The sequence below is a fragment of the Anguilla rostrata genome, chromosome 2 (genome assembly GCF_018555375.3).
Source record: "Anguilla rostrata isolate EN2019 chromosome 2, ASM1855537v3, whole genome shotgun sequence".
NCBI classification, from domain to species: domain Eukaryota; kingdom Metazoa; phylum Chordata; class Actinopteri; order Anguilliformes; family Anguillidae; genus Anguilla; species Anguilla rostrata.
Window position 1 is genome coordinate 58,379,988 of NC_057934.1, and position 16,189 is coordinate 58,396,176.

Consider the following 16,189-nt stretch of genomic DNA (forward strand, 5'->3'; position numbering starts at 1 on the left):
AGGGAGGAAGAGGGGGAGAGGGAGGGAGGAAAAGGGGAGGGGGGTTGGCGTCATGGAGTGTTGATGGACAGGAAGTGAATGAAAGTGTGTTTATGAGAGAGAGAGCAACCCTGTTCCTTTGCTGTTCTCACACGCACACAAATACACACATAAAACAAGCACGCGCGCGCACACACACACACACACACATACATACACACACACATTCACACACATACACACACACACACACTCTTACACACACACACATACACAAACACACACACTAACACACATACCCAAAAGCACACACACATACATGCACACACACGCGCACACATGCACACACACACCAAAGTCCGCATTTAACAGTTTCTGCGCTAGCATGTGTATAATTATCTCACATTCAAATCACAGCAATTCACCCCATATTCAAATTCAAGAGGAAACCAAGCAGGCCCCAAATCTGAGCCCTTCCCAACGACCCCGCCCCCATCCCGAGAGCGTCTGACTCAGGCCTTTCACCTGTCATGACTGTCATGATGCAAGCAAAGACTGAGAGGAGCTTTAAACAACTCCCCGCCCCGACCCACCCCCTCCTCCATCCCCAACCCCCAGGACATGAAGGCAGCATGGTTAGGCGTCTGTACAGGGGGTTGGGGATGGAGGGGGTGAGGGATCCTGAGAAGGTGCCTCTCTGTACTTTCCCCGTCTGACCTAAGGGGACTCCCGAAGCAAACACAGAACCTGCTCGCCCGCATGCTCCAATAACATCGCCGTGCCAACGGGGGCGGGGCCTCAGACCAGGTCTTTATTTATTCCTCCTCCTGAGTTTGATCCATTCTGGGAAGGGGGGGGGGGATAGGGGGTTTGGGAGGGGTGGGAGAGCAAACATGTTCACACTAGTGTTGTTATGTTTTAGTGTTGTTATTTAAATGCATCTGTTAGATTCATTCAACCAATCACCATTTCCGCAGCAGTGTCTATGTATCAGTGGCAGATTCAGCTATTGGCCAGTTTTGACCTGCAGTCCTTCAGCAGGTAAAAAAAGGCTAATTTAACAGTGACGTTATCAGCGGCTTAGATGTGGCACGCTCACAGTACCGCTATTGGCTGTTTGGGAGCCCTGTTTGCCAGTTTGCCTGGTTCTCCCGGAGCGAGAGACAGGTTGGGGTCATAAATCACAGCTTGGCTGTTGCTTCAGGCTGTGTGTGTGTGTGTGTGTGTGTGCGTGCGCGTGTGTGTGAGTATACGTGTGTGTAAGTGTGTGTGTGCTTTATCCGTAAGGTGATTCTCCTGTCTCTCTGCTCACAACTCTCTATGTGTAGGTCTCTCTCTCTCTTGGTCTTCCCTCAAACCTCCAGGTCTCCTCCCCTCAGTTTAGCCCCCTGGTTCTCGAAATGCCCCCACACCCGCCCAAATTCATTCTGCTTCAGTTCTGCCCCTAAACACAACTCAAGGACCTTTGCTCTTCAGACACAGCAGCCACAGGGCTTGATTCGGCCAGCGCAGCGGTTGGCCAGCGCAGCCTCCCGAGCCGGAAGAGCTGCATCAGGACGGGAAGTCGTGTTCCCGGGCAATCTGCCGGTGGCATCACAAAACAGGAAGTGATGAAGAGACAAGAGAGCGCGCCGGCACGTGTGAGCCGTGCTGCTGAGATCCCTGAAAGGGCCCGACGCCGGGGGGCCACGTGACAGACACACACTCACATTCCGCCACTTAGCAAAGGCTCCTAAGCAGAGCCACTTACAACAGTTCACACATAAATGTTCAGACAATAAGCACGGTTAGAATGTTCTTAACTGAACATTCTAATGCTGATGTAACAATCATTGCTGGTCATGGAACACTAACATTCCAAAAAAAAAAAGCTATTATTCACAGCAAATGATTTTGAGGATGTAGTGACAAATATAGCACAGGTAAGACACGATAATGGGTCAGAGTTCAGTGTTAGTGTTGAGTTTAAAGTGTACGCAGGCGTGTTTTCAGTCCGGGGCTACTCTTGCGTTCTGACCACAGGACAGAGCTCTTCCCCTCTCGCCTGCCCTCTCTCCCTGAAATCAGGCGGCCCGCACCGCACTGTAAACCCACTCCCATCTGTAAAGCCTCCACCCCAAAGCCTCCAAAATCCCCAGCCTCATCCAAACACAGCAAGAATAGACCGCCCTTATCAAACCAAACCAATTTAAGGAGCTTAGAGAAATTCCTGCCCCGTACTTAATCCTTGATCTAATTTAACCGCTACCTTGGAACAATACACAAAATACGGCAGAACCACACGCCTGATTTAAGGGTTATGCAGTAGTAAAATAATCCATGAAATGAATACGAAAATTAAAGCAGCAGTACAGGCCAGCAGCAGCGTAGTAGCTGGGGTCTATCTTTTAAGAAAGGGTCACAATAACAAGGGTCTCTTAGTGAGGAACTCGGGAGGAAGGCAAAACCGCGACTTGTGTTCCAGATGAAATGAGAGGTAGAACTGATCATAGCAACACCCCGAAATTCAAGGGAGAAGAAAAATGTGCTTTCAAACGCCCTCAAGAAACGCCAACGCCTTCATAGCAAGAAAAAGTCAAGACAATCAGGTGGGCCAAATCAGCAGGTCTAACTGACACAAAGATGTTATCGTGTTACCCACATGAGCATATCTGAGAATCTCAAAGCGGTTCAATGTCAATAAATAAGAAAATATAAAGTGAAAATCTCCCTGTGACTGAGGAAAGACCGATTCACAAACATAGGATTGGCTGAAACCTGCTCTTAGTCAGTGGCCGACAGTGGGCATTCCGGAATGACACTGATGTTAAGCACGAGCCCACATCTGCAAGGACACGGCCCACCGAGCTCAGTCCTCAGATCTGCGGTCCGAACCTGGCTGTCGCAATCACCAGTCCTAAACTCTACACCATTTTTTGCGGTACCCCGTAATTCCCAAACGCAGTCCACACGCGCACATTAAAAAAAAAAAAAAAAAAATCTCCAGGACCACGAAGCAAGGAAATCTAAACAAATAATTCCCACATCGAACACACGTCACTTCTCTCTGCTGCAGGAAATAGCTCAGAGCAACATGGTTTTATAAGGTTCAGATTGCAGAACTCAAGCAGCAGGATGTCAGCTGGGATGAGTGGCTTAATTCACCTCATGAGAACAGACTGCAGCTTAGAGGAGATTACAGAGCAGTAACTAATCAAGGCCAGAGGATAATGCCAACAATACTGTCTTGGGCGTATAAATAAAGAGGATGTATATGTATACACTGCTAGCCTGCGAGTATATGTAAAAAAAATTAAAAAGAATTCTCTTTAATAGTGCAGATAGTTTAATTTTACTATTTTAAATAGAACATCACGTTTTTATTTGCATATGTCTTTGCATTTGCAGTTGCATTTCTTACAGGTATTGATCTTTCCATTACAGTTCAGTTACAGTCAAAGGGTTGAAAAAATGTGTAACCACTATACACATAGTACACACACAAACACACACACACACACACACACACACGTACACATTTACATATGCAAAGCAAGACAGGGAGATTGGGAGAGAGAGTGATGAAAGGAGGAAGAGAGAGGGAGAGAAGGTGAAACGGAGGGAGGGAGGATGGCAGTGGGCTGAACTCTCTCTGGTGGTGTTTTCCAGCTCAAGTCTCCAGTTCAGGGAAGAACCCGACAGTGCTGATCCAATCCAGGCCGTGCCACTGCTGACTGTGCACTTCACCTTCCCTCCCTCGCCCTCCCTCGCCCTCCCTCTCCCCGCTAAGTGGAGTATAATCAGGAGCCCCATTAAGCAATACTGACCTCAGCCAACGTAGATTTTGTAACAGGTTTTAGGTTTCGTAATAGCATACTAAGGTGATCGCCGAGGAGACAGACGTGCTTCTCCGAGGTGTGAATCATATCCAAAATTCTACCGCTCAAGGACTCATCGCACTTCCATGTCCTCTAGAAAGGACCGCTGTGTGCACTTTCACTTCCCAGAGCGTATAAATATCCCTGCCCCGTCTCCACTGCAAACCGCACGCAGCCCAGCTGCAAGACGCTCGGCCCACAGCAGCCGACACGGGGAAGCACACCTCCAGCCTCCCAGGAGTCCAGCGCCGTTCTTACGGCTGGTCTGAAGATTTTATTTATCGCTTGTTAAGGCTTTACATGGTCCAGCACACCTCCCAAGCAGTTTCCGACTCCATGTGGGCTTAGCAGGGAACCCTGGGTCAGAATCCTGGGCGTTCCTGTGTTCCAAACTATTCCGAACCGGACAGCTTTACTTTCTCTCTGAACCCCCAAATCCCTCAAACTACGAAACCAATGGTCATTACTGCAGGATCATTTTAGATACAAATCTTTTAAAACATAATTTAAATGGTTTGCACATTTAATTTATCAAATTTTAATCTCACTGGTCCTAGTTCCAATCTCACATACATTTTTGTTGTTTTGATTTATAAGTATTTTTAAAAATCACTCATTTTTGGGAACACAAGTTCAAGGACCCGTGTTTTGCATTTTCCTCTTTCTGCTTATTTTGATCTCCAGTGTATACTCAGAAGAATAAATATCCAGTTTCAATCTACAACACAGTAAATCATTTTTTATTTATTTTTTTAATCTTCGTGCAATGAAATAAAATTTCAGCAGATGTTCCCCACATATTTCTTCCAGCCACACATCTTGCGTGTGGTGACAGCTAAAATAAGGTACATGTGTTGTGTGAGCAAAAAAAACCAAGTAAAAAATAAATATGACTTATATAAGTGAGCTGGATTTCATGCCATACTTTCGGCCCCCCGGTTATCATTACAATACTTCCTCCATTACAGTGAAAGGATGTTTATATCCTGCGATATCTAGCGGATATCTCACATCTAGCTCTCACACGCTGGGTGACTGGGAGGGAGAAAACTGCCGGGTCATTCCAGTTTTCCTCGCTGTTCTTATTTGCGATAAAGAGAGAGCGTTCCTTACAAAAACAAACAAACAAACAAACAAAAATCTTCACCTTTCACCTCTCATGGGTTCCGGGCACAAACAATAAACTGAAACGACAAAGACAAAACAAACTAAATGTGGCGATAGCTTTCCAGCTAACACAAGCGTGCGCCCGTCCCAAGAGTAGACATGGCTCCAGCCGACCAGGATAGCAGTGCCACAGGGACGTGCAAGACAAACCGATGGTCTACAGTTCTTTCGCTATCTAAAAGAGGAAATCCCCGATTTATTTAAAGTATCTGAGGAAAAGAGGCCGACGATTTTTTATTTGGCTGAGAGGCAGGGAGTAAACTCCGCGTTGCATGGCAACCAGAACAACAATCGCAGAAGTCGCGCTGGCAAGTGACCAGGGATCTCTTTAAGTTATAATCAGAAAAGTTATAAAATGCAACGCTGCGCAGGATAAATGTTACTGTGAGAAGACCCGCTAAAGAAGCTAATGTCAGAATCGATATGCACTTTGCGTAACACGTAAGCGCACACTGGAAGCAGACAGACAAAGGCCTTGTTGCTAGTGTTTTGGCCCAAGGATAAAGCCGTTGTCCTTTGGGTGAAATATTACTAAGCTAAGTCAGGTAACTCAGGACCACTCTTTGGTGTATTTACTTCCTCTGTGTGCGCGAATGCGGGGTTTGTGTTCACACATCTCTCCCCTGACCGTAAAAAAACAGCGAGCTCTGATTAAAGACACTTTCAAAGCAGCTTGACGTTTTCTGCTGATCTGGCTTCCAAACCGCATATCTCACTTGTTTAGCCAAAAAAAGAAAAGGGCCGGAGTTCTTCTCTGTGGGTTTTCCGTGGATGAACCCTTAAGGCCAGTTCAGATCAATGATTCGCAACGAGACGAAATGGTTTTAGAACGTTGCAGAGAGAATTGCAGTGGTGTGAACTGGTTAGTTGCAGAGCGTCTGAAGCCGTTGCCTGGGTTCTCAAAAGGCCCACCTTGTCAAATCGCCAAGTGCAGTTTTAGAACCTTTACAATCAGACGTCTTGGAATTTTGCGAGTTCCATCCAGCCTCGTTGCGAATCATTGATCTGAACTGGCCTTTAGAAGAGTAGGTTCTTTGGAATGTTTTTTCTCATTGTAAGCCATTGTTCTAGACATTTCAGTTACCAGCAGCGACTAGCAATTACCTCAGCATTAGAATGATCAGTTAAGAATATTCTAATCACGTATTTGGGATCTCACACCTTAAAGAGTTAAAGGCCTACAGAGCTGGCCCAGAGCACAGAGAAGGGGGGAGGGGGGGGGGGCAGAGGAACAGTCTGGAAGGAGACTCCTGAATGACACAGTCTCGCTGGGAACGGTTATGAAACAATCGCATTCGATGTTCTTGGGCTAAACTCTGCCGCCTCAGTGGTATCAACGGCTAAGCAAACAAAGAGATTTTGGCAGCAGTACCTGAGAAACAGAAAACGAAAAATTGCACAACTTTTCTCCTGAACCGCATCTCGCAGACTGAAAGCACTCTTAGCACTGTGTGAGTTATCACAGGTCAAGAGATACTTTTTTAACTTCTGCAGAATCATGCGGTGTAGGGTTATCCTGACACACAAAGAGGCACAGGAGCTGAAGGAGGCCCTAGCCTGACCCACTAGCTGTCACAACTCGTAGCATTACTCTAGCAGTAACCTGGGAGCAGACCCCCCCCCCCCCACCGCCCCCCATAATCTGCGGGACCCACACATTACGCTCCAGTGAGCAACCTGGCTGGTGGAGGGGATGGAAAGAGTTTGTGTGATTTATTAGCCAGTGATTAATCTGACAGGAAATGGAACACAGGCTCCTTTTATTCTTTCAATAAAAAAATAAATCTTAGCATGTGCCAGTGTACTTCAAGCCCCTACCAGCTCCCCTTAACAGACCCCCCCCCCCCACCACACACACACTGTCGTGGATTTTACCTTCAACTCAGGCAGGTCGCAGAGTAATTCAGCAATATAACTTTTATTTGGCCAAACAGGAGAAAATGTTCAAGCGCTCATCACAGAGTTCGAGAAGAGAGTCTCAAACTTCTGTTTACAAGTTCCGCTTCTTATATCTTTCTATGAGGTGATTTGCGTGGCATGACTCTTTCTTACTCTCCCACCCATACCAACTTTCTGCTTGCCTGAGAACCTTTTTTGTTTCACCCCAGAAACCTTGACGAAACACCTAGTTTCCTAGCGCCTCACGGCCAGGGAGGGTGTCTCTTCTTAATATAACTTCTTATTCTCCCTTTGAATACAATCCTGCTTTGTACAGCTTGTCTTCATTTGGCATTATACACAAAACATGCAGTTTTAAATATAATCACACAGGCTATTGATTAGGATGTGATAATTTGTAAGCAATGGTCATACATATACCACCTGATTATATGCTTATAGCAAGCGTACTTTTTTAACTATGAATTTTACTCCATTTACAAAGTATCCCTCAAATCATGTTCACATAATCGTGACCTTCTCAGACACCTGTGGCAAGCTTCTTGTCTCCCTCTTTGCACCAAAAACTGTTGCAGTTGAAACTTGGAGGGATGCCCAGAACTTTATCTATCTGACTCCCTTAGCTCATCCACATGTCTTCTTCCTCAAAGGCCGCCCATTCCCAGTACCTTTCCATTTTGCACAATTAGTTACATACATAGTTTTGTTATAAACACATAAAAATACATTTTATACACTCACCTAAAGCTCAACCCAGGTAAGACGGAGCTAATCTTCATTCCTGCTCTAACCTCTCCCCTCCTTGATTTCTCCATTTCCCTAGGGGACACCTTAGTGACATCATCACCCTGTGTTAAGAATCTTGGAGTTGTGATGGACAACACTCCCATGTCACCCACCAGCTCACTACCCTCCACTGGCTGCCTGTTATGGCTCGCATCAATTCAAAACATTGGTCCTAGCATACCAGGCAGTCAAAGGGTCAGCCCCAGCATACCTCCATAAGATATTCAAACCCTACATGCCAGCCAGACCCCTCCGTTCTGCTCACCTCTTCAGGTTGCACCTCTCCCCACCCATCCCTACCTCCCTGTAGTCTTTAATTGGCTATGTAAGCTTAGGTATGTAGCTAGGTAAGCTGTTTATTTTTATTTATTTTAGTTATTGCACTTGTGCCTACTTGTTTAATTATTGTCTGAATTATTTGCATTGACTGCTTTGCTGCTTTTGTTTGTGTTCATCAGATTAACCTACAGGGTCCAAGTTAAACTACACGGTCGCTCCCTGCACTTGGAACTGTACTTCCCTCTAGGGTTTTCAACACACTTGTCCCTGGTTACAGTAATACACTTTGTTGTACGTCGCTCTGGATAAGAGCGTCTGCCAAATGCCTGTAATGTAATGTTACATAATATAGTTAAACACAATAAGCAGCTTGTTTTCTATCACAACACACACACACACACACACACACACACACTAACATACCAGAGCCCCCTCTCTGAGAGCAGGTGATGTGGAACGAAAGGCTAAAATGATTCGGGGGAATGGGGGTGTGTGCACGTTTGGGGAAATGGGGGTGTGCGCATGTTTGGGGGAATGGGGGTGTGTGCACGTTTGGGGAAATGGGGGTGTGTGCACGTTTGGTGGAATGGGTGTGTGCACATTTGGGGAAATGGGGGTGTGTGCATGTTTGGGGGAATAGGGGTGTGTACGTTTGTGGGAGTTGGGGTGTGTGTGCAGGTATGTGGGAATTGTGGTGTGTGTGCAGTTTTGGGAATTGGGTGTGTTGCATGTCTGTGGGAGTTGTGGTGTGTATGCAGGTTTGTGGGAGTTGTGGTGTGTGTGCAGGTCTGTGGGAGTTGTGGTGTGTGTGCAGGTCTGTGGGAGTTGTGGTGTGTATGCAGGTTTGTGGGAGTTGTGGTGTGTGTGCAAGTTTGTGGGAGTTGTGGTGTGTGTGCAGGTCTGTGGGAGTTGTGGTGTGTGTGCAGGTCTGTGGGAGTTGTGGTGTGTGATGCAGGTCTGTGGGAGTTGTGGTGTGTGTGCAAGTTGTGGAGTTGTGGTGTGTTGCAGTTGTGGAGTGTGGTGTGTGTGCAAGTTGTGGGAGTTTGTGGTGTGTGTGCAGTTCTTGGGAGAGTTGGGGTCTTGAGATGAGGTCTTGGGAGTTGTGGTTGGTATGCAGGTCTGTGGATGTTGTGGTGTGTATGCAGGGGTTTTTGGAGTTCTGTGGTGTGTGCAGTCTGTGGAGTTGTGGTGTTTGTGCAGTCTGTGGGAGTTGTGGTGTGATGCAGGTTTGTGGGAGTTGTGGTGTGTGTGCAGCTTTGTGGGAGTTGTGGTGTGTGTGCAGGTCTGTGGGAGTTGTGGTGTGTGTGCAGGTCTGTTGGAGCTGTGGTGTGTATGCAGGTCTGTTGGAGCTGTGGTGTGTGTATTTTTGGAGAAGAGAAATGTGCTCACTCTGAAAGAAGTGAGAGGTATATCGAGGACAGAGATTTGCCCTGGATTTGGGAATAAATCAAAGCCAGAGAAATTTACTGTGCATGGTGCATGATGATGTACTGGGATACAGTAGAGAGCCGACGTCTCCCTCTTTCTGGACAAATGTAACTCAAATAGTTGCCAGAGTGATGACCTCTGACCTCCACCTGCTTTTGGAAGCTACTGTACATCACTCAAACTTCTGCGTCTCTGTACGTGTGCATGTGCGTGTGAGAAATTGTGTAAGTGAGTGAGTGCACTCTAAAGATACAGCACGCGGGGGAACGGGAGAGGGCCTTGGGTTATGATTTCACGGCAGAAAAATGCCACATCTCTTTCCGCGGGACATCTGTTTCGCTTCATCCCCGTAGATTACAGCGAGCTCCTCTTCCTCTCTGGAGGAAGAGTTTGTCACGCGGCGGGCTCTATCCCATCCCCCGCTCTCCACACACCAAACCGCGTGCGTTACGATCACCGCTCCACGGATCCTGTACGTTACAGGACAAATCACACATATTCACACCCAGGCCCCAGGGTCTGGCGGGCAGGCGTGGTCCAAAGCCTGTCAAGATCATTCAGTTTCTCTAATTCAAATTCCAGATCATTATAAGTAAACCCTTACGCAATCTAATTTAAGAACTAACTGCAACACAAGCATCTCTCTCTCTCTCTCCCTCCCTCTCTCTCTTTCTTTCTCTCTATCTCACTCTCGCTCTCCCTCAGCAAAAATTCTCCAAAAATGATTTGTGGCCCAACTGGAAATTCAGTTAGGGATGGATGTAATAACCATCACAGTTGCCAAGACACAGCCATGGTCATGCTCTGTGTGTGTGTGCGTGTGCGTGTGCGTGGTGTGTGGTGTGTGTGTGTGCATGTTTATGTGTGTGTGTGTTTGTGTGTGTGTTTATGTGTGTGTGTGTGTGTGTGTGTGTGTTTGTGTGTGTGTTTATGTGTGTGTGTGCATGTTTATGTGTGTGTGTGTGTGTGTGTTTTTGTGTGTGTTTATGTGTGTGTGTGTGTGCGTGTGTGTGTGTTTATGTGTGTGTGCATGTTTATGTGTTTGTGTGTGTGTGTGTGTGTGTGTGTTTGTGTGTGCTGTTTATGTGTTGTGTGTGTGTGTGTGTGTGTGTGTGTGTGTGTGTTGTGTGTGGTGTGTGTGTGTGTGCTGTGTGTGTGTGTGTTTGGTGTGTGTGTTTATGTGTGTGTGGTTGTGGCGGTGTGTGTGTTGTGTGTGTGGTTGTGTTTGTGTGTGTGTATGTGTTGTGGTGTGTGTGTGTGTGGCGTGTGTGTGTTGTGTGTGGTGTGTGTTTTGTTTGTGTTGTGGTCGTGTGGTGTGTGTGTGTCTGTGGTGTGGTGCTTTGTGTGTGTGTGCTGTTCTTGTGTCGTCGTGTTGTCATGCATGCCATACAGCTCTTCAGCTCAAACTCACGCGAGGTTCAAACGTTCCTGCATACAGGAGCAGAGAGGCCTACTTCAGCTCTTACGCAGCCATGCTAAGCACGAGCAATCTGGAACACATCTCAAAAACACCACTGCAAACCACAAAGCACACCCTCATTTCTGTCGAAGAGATGAAAGGAAAGAAGGAAGGGAGTGGGGGAGAGAATGAGAGAGGGAGAGAGGGGAAGAAAGAGTGAGAGAGGGAGACAGAGATAAAGTGAGTCGTGACCCAAACCGCACACTTCTCACTCATCGTTCTCATGACAGGAACCCTGATGGCCAGTGTGTGCCCACGTGCGGTTTGCATACAGCTGAAGCATGGATTGAGACAGACGAAGGGAGAGACAGATCACCTGAGAGAGATACCATAGAGCCTCAGTAACCAACCCTGGTCCTGGAGATCTAGTGTCCTGTAGGTTTTCACTTCAACCCTAACAAAGCACACCTCACTCAACAGCTAGAGATACTGCTGTAGGCACCACCTACAGAACACCTCACTGAAAGTAGAGATCTATGCCTGTAGGTTTCCTACTACAGAACACACCTCCTCAACACTAGAATTCGTCCTGTAGGTTTTCACTCCAACCGTAACAAAGCAGACCTCATTCAACAGCTGGAGATCTACCGTCCTGTAGGTTTTCACTCCAACCGTAACAAAGCAGACCTCATTCAACAGCTGGAGATCTCACTGAGCTGCTAATGAGTAGAATCAGGTGTGCCATATTACGGTTAAAATTAAAACATAGAGGATGGTAGACGTCCAGGAACAGGGCTTGGGCCACTGCCAGAGGGACAGGGATGAATACATATGTAGATACTGATGGAAAGATAAGAGTGCTAATGAGGAGTGGGAGAACCAAGGGAGCAACTAAAAGAGAGAAAGAGGAATGAAAAAGAGAGTGTGAGAGAAAGAGGGAGAAAGAGAATAGAGATAAAGAAAGAGGAGTAAAACAGAGAAGAGAAGAGAATGAGGATGGAACTAAAAGAGAGAGAAAAATAAGAGGGATGTCAATGAGTAGGAGAGTGTGGGGAAAGAGGGAGAAAAAGAAAATAGTAATGGACAGCAGAAACAGTTACAGAAAGAAGAAGAAAGACTGAGAGTGAGAAGAGAGACAAATTCTAGAAAAATTCAAAAATGTATTGCGTCATTCTGATAACCAATAAACAAACTCAAAAGGCAGAACTGAAATCAGAGAGAGGGACAGGGAGGAAGAGAGAGGGAGAGAGGGAGAGAGGGAAAGAGAGAGGGGGCTCTCTCTCCTGCACAGAGAGCGTGTAAGTTGAGTCACGTGGCACTAACGTTAAGTGAGCAGCACGCTGGGGGGCGACGGCTCTAACTGCTAAAAGACGTCGAGTTTCCCCCGGCCCGCAACGCCACAGCCACAGGCGTTGAGAGCAACCACGGCTCCTTCCGTTATGAGTCGTGACCAAATTACACACCGTCGCCAGGAAACCACCGCCTCTGGCAGAAGACCACAGCTACCGGGACAGAGAGCATGCTGGGATGCAGAGGTGGAAAGTCCAGGGGTCAGAAAGTAAAAGTCCTGCCATGTGCTTCTTCCACCCATGGACTCAACCAGCTGATTTTCACTAACTCCTGGCTGATGAATTGTGATACTTAGCAAATCCAGGGGGTTGGAACAAAATACTGGGGAGGACTTTCATTTTCTGGATCTGATTTTCCACCACTAGTTGCTCTAGCTCTAAAATCCTGCACTGATACAATAAAGAAGGGATAAGGCAGTTTTCACCTTACTCACAAATACCCCCCAAAAAACAGAGAGGCGCCCCACTAATAACATTTACCGTAACAGCCAATACAGCTACGCCAAGTGGATACTTTCTGGCTATACATCCTGAAAATTCACACAAGGATCCCAGAAGTATAATCAGAACGCATCCACCAATCACTGCTGCCATTATTCAATTGGTTGTTACCACTATACTCAATGATTGGAGGAGGCCCTCTCTGTTTTCTTCTAGTAAGGTGACATCATAGCAGTCATATTCCTACTAAATTTAACCCGTGGCCTTGAGCTCCTCTCTTTAACATGACCTCTTTTCTCACAGTGGAGTAAAAATAAACAGCTCATAACTGAGGTGAGATTTGGGTTGTAAATGACGCCTTAACACGCAGACTATGGTTTTCTCCTGGCCCAAACACTGCTGAACCCCTTTATGATCACTGGGCGATGACCTTGTTCAGATTCCAGCGACTCTAAGTTCAGTTTGTAAAAATAAAAGACTTGGAAAAATTGTACCTTACAGCAACGCATTCGCTGCCGTATTACCGCATTTAAGGTTCGGTAATCGCTTCCAGAAAAACCAGGAGAAAACAAGTTGCCGTCCAACTCAACTTCGATTTGCACTGAAATTATATTTTCTGTCAGCAGCTAACTCTGGCAGCCATGTTTACTGAACGCACTGATGTTTCCTGTGGCTTCAGTTCAGCAGGATGAGTTATGCGATGAGAAGAATAAATCTGCTCAATAGCATTTTAAATCCACAATGGCGTTCTCGGTAAGAGAGAGAAATAAAATCTACATTTAAAGCAAAAACAAATACAGATGAAGGCGACCATTTGTGCTTCAACGAACAGATTTTAGCCTGTGCAATACTGATTTGCAAATGTCATAAATGAGTGTCCTGAACCATGGATAATCAGCCAGGTTTAATTATACAGTAATAACATCTACATCGTTAAGCCACCATCCAACCAAATCCAACACATATACACATGCATACATACAGTCCCTTCGGAAAGTATTCACACTGTATGCAGGATGTGATAACACTTTTTTACTCATCGATGGACCCTGTTCCACCAGTACACACACACATGTCCTCAGGGATGGACAGATATGAGAGGGGAAAGAAAGAGAAAAGAAGGGAGGAGAGAGGACGAGACGGAAAGAGAGGGGCAAAGAGGAAGTTGAGAGAGACACAGAGAGGGGAGAGAATTCATTAAACAAACCCCAGGTCTGCTGCATGTGTGTGATTTCATCTCCACGGCAACACTGTCTGTGGTGTGGGCTCTTGGCACTGAGTGAGTTCCCCCTCAATGCCCCCTCCCTCCTCACCCCACCCCACCCAAACCGAATTTGTTCCACCTCGCGGCAGAGGAGCAAGACAGGCCGCCCCAGCGAGGAGGGGCGAGACTACAGGGACGTTCTGCTCCCAGCTGCAGGTTTAGGGAAATTCCAAAAAGACTCTCCCGAAAAAAATAAAAATAATGACTACTGCAGGAGGATCGCTGGTCCATGAGTCACGCGCGGACAGAGCCAGCTGCCCGGGTTACCAAGGCGACGCAGGCCGCACAACAGCCTCTTCAACCGCTGTGCTCGCCGCTCTCCGGGACGCCGTCCCAACCGCCCTTCGACCGCTGTTCAAACAGACCCTTTTTTTCTCGACCGGACGGTTAAAAAAAGCAAACGTCAGTCTAAAAACGGACAGATAAAAACACAGTGGACTGAGCTACAGACCCATGCTGTTACGCATACACAAACCCTGACCATACTCCCAGCTCCACACCGTATCAAACCTTGACCATACTCCCAGCTCCAACCGTATCAAACCCTGACCATACTCCCAGCTCCAACCGTATAAAACCCTGACCATACTCCCAGCTCCAACCGTATCAAACCCTGACCATACTCCCAGCTCCAACCGTATCAAACCCTGACCATACTCCCAGCTCCAACCGTATCAAACCCTGACCATACTCCCAGATCCAACCGTATCAAACCGTATCAAACCCTGACCATACTCCCAGCTCCAACCATATCAAACCCTGACCATACTCCCAGCTCCAACCGTATCAAAGCCTGACCATACTCCCAGCTCCAACCGTATCAAACCCTGACCATACTCCCAGCTCCAACCGTATCAAACCCTGACCATACTCCCAGCTCCAACCGTATCAAACCCTGACCATACTCCCAGCTCCAACCGTATCAAACCCTGACCATACTCCCAGCTCCAACCGTATCAAACCCTGACCATACTCCCAGCTCCAACCGTATCAAACCTTGTATCAAAGGAGGGTTTTGCTCGTAGCGCTTGTGCATCTTATTGTGTAAAACCTCCATTGCCATGGCAATGATAGTGCAGCACAACCGGTAGACTGAGGAGTGCAGAGAACCCTTGCTGTGCCCACACTGAGGACCAAAGAGATGGGACCATTAATTTGATTGGTCAGCCCGAATAGGGAGTAACAAACAGACAACAGGACTCAGAAATCGGGGGGGGGGGGAAATGAAGTAAACAACGCGACAGCCAAAAGGACAGCTCCCGGGACAGAGAGATGTCAGGCAGGAGCGGCTGACACCCCAGTCAGCTTCCAGAACCTTCCGCCTGACAGCTGACACCAGATGGAATAATAGTCTAGCAGTTTTGTTCCAGGACTCACAGTTCAAGAGCTAAAGTTTTGTCAGTTCATTTCGTGTTTCTACATATTACATTGGGACAAAGAAAGTTAACTTTCTAACAGCACAACAGCCAGCGCACCCTCGTTAGCTGGCCAGCGTGGCTTCGTTAGCCGGCCAGCGCGCCCTCGTTAGCCGGCCAGCGTGCCCTCGTTAGCCAGCCAGGGCACCCTCCGTAGCCGGCCAGCGCGCCCTCGTTAGCCAGCCAGCGCACCCTCGTTAGCCAGCCAGCGCACCCTCGTTAGCCGACCAGCGCGCCCTCGTTAGCCGACCAGCGTGCCCTCGTTAGCCGGCCAGCGCGCCCTCGTTAGCCGGCCAGCGTGCCCTCGTTAGCCGGCCAGCGCGCCCTCGTTAGCGCCTTATTGCTGTCCTGCGCTGACACAGCCTGTCAGCAGACAAGCACACGCACACCGGGGCAGTCTGGCTGGTAATGACCCTCTCCGCCCCTGGCACAGTTAGAGTGACGGCTCTGTCATCAGGCTGTAATATGGGGGATATTACTCCCTGCTGTGTTGGCTCCACCAACAACACGAACGCAACGCCATTAGCACGGACACACTGGGCTCACGTATAACAGTACATACCGCTTAAACAAATACAAGTGCAAATGTACACACACACAAACACGCACACATGCATACACACACACACATGCATGCACAGCGCAGTCACAAGCACATATAATACACATTTAGCAGACAAGTGTACACGAAAACACACAATATATTTTCAAAGAAATAAACACACAAATAAACAGCACTTCCACAGAGACTCATACACAATACACAAACACTACTTAGAGTGTGTAAACTCACAGCACACACACACACACACACAATACACAAACACTTCTTAGACCATGTAAACTCACAGCATACACACAAGAATATGCATACAAACAACATTCTTTCAGATCTTGCTCCAAAACTATTGACAGCTATTTGTCCC

General features: G+C 47.3%; 1 protein-coding gene across 3 annotated transcripts in view; it reads right to left on the reverse strand.

Annotated features, from left to right (window-relative positions):
* The window catches only part of b3gntl1 (UDP-GlcNAc:betaGal beta-1,3-N-acetylglucosaminyltransferase-like 1), a 68,649-nt gene that overhangs the window by 23,367 nt on the left and 29,093 nt on the right, over positions 1-16,189 (reverse strand). The window contains exon 1 of one of the 3 annotated variants that reach the window (XM_064324746.1): positions 3,786-3,805. The exons of the other annotated variants lie outside the window; for them this stretch is intronic. The gene's annotated coding sequence lies outside the window, so the exon portion shown is untranslated. Of the gene's footprint in view, positions 1-3,785; positions 3,806-16,189 lie in introns of those variants that run through there. 3 annotated transcript variants of the gene reach the window in all.